Source organism: Nannospalax galili, unplaced genomic scaffold (genome assembly GCF_000622305.1).
Source record: "Nannospalax galili isolate Female #2095 unplaced genomic scaffold, S.galili_v1.0 scaffold263, whole genome shotgun sequence".
Lineage (NCBI taxonomy): Eukaryota > Metazoa > Chordata > Mammalia > Rodentia > Spalacidae > Nannospalax > Nannospalax galili.
This window is the reverse complement of record NW_008350402.1, coordinates 1,293-1,933: the sequence shown is the minus strand read 5'-3', so window position 1 is coordinate 1,933 and position 641 is coordinate 1,293. Positions and strand designations below refer to the sequence as shown.

The 641-nt window shown below is 42.0% G+C and overlaps 1 protein-coding gene across 1 annotated transcript in view; it reads left to right on the top strand.

Moving 5' to 3' along the window:
- Positions 1 to 641, top strand: part of LOC115072821 (casein kinase I-like) — a 4,605-nt gene that overhangs the window by 2,754 nt on the left and 1,210 nt on the right. The window lies entirely within an intron of this gene.

Sequence of the window (641 nt, the reverse complement as noted above, 5' to 3'; positions counted from 1 at the left end):
GAGGGGTTGTTGAGGTGTATGACCTGAGGGTATGCTCACTGGAAAGCCGTAACCCAGTATGGGTCATGCCTTCTCTTCCTCGCCTTCCCCAGATTGTATACTTTAGCCCTCCCCAAATCCAGGAGGCTATGTGTGATTAGGACCAAATTAAATACAGATGGATGGGGAGAGTGGCTGGATAATCCAGTGAGGGTCCAGTGACCCTGCTTGGCTCTCCTTTAATGAATGAGCACAGCTGTCAAGAAGCCCAATTGTAACTGATGTTTAGCAATCAGGTTCAGCTGCAGTCGTGATGATGGTAGTTATTTTGCACAGAAGGGACTGCTGTATAGCATCATCTTATTGAAAGGACCTGGAATTTAAAAGGATTTGGTGCTAGGATCCACATATGAGGGAGAACATATGTTGTTTATTTTTCTGAGTCTGTGTTACTTCATTTAGCATAACAGTTTCTAGATCCATCCATTTACCTGCAAATTTAATTATTTCATCTTTCTTTACTGCTGAATGGAACTCCATTGCGTAAATATACCATATTTTTGTTAACCACTCGTCAGTTGAGGGACACTTAGATTGCTTCCATTTCTTAGCTATTGTGAAAAGAGCAGCAACAAACATGGATGTACAAGTGTCTCTGCAAT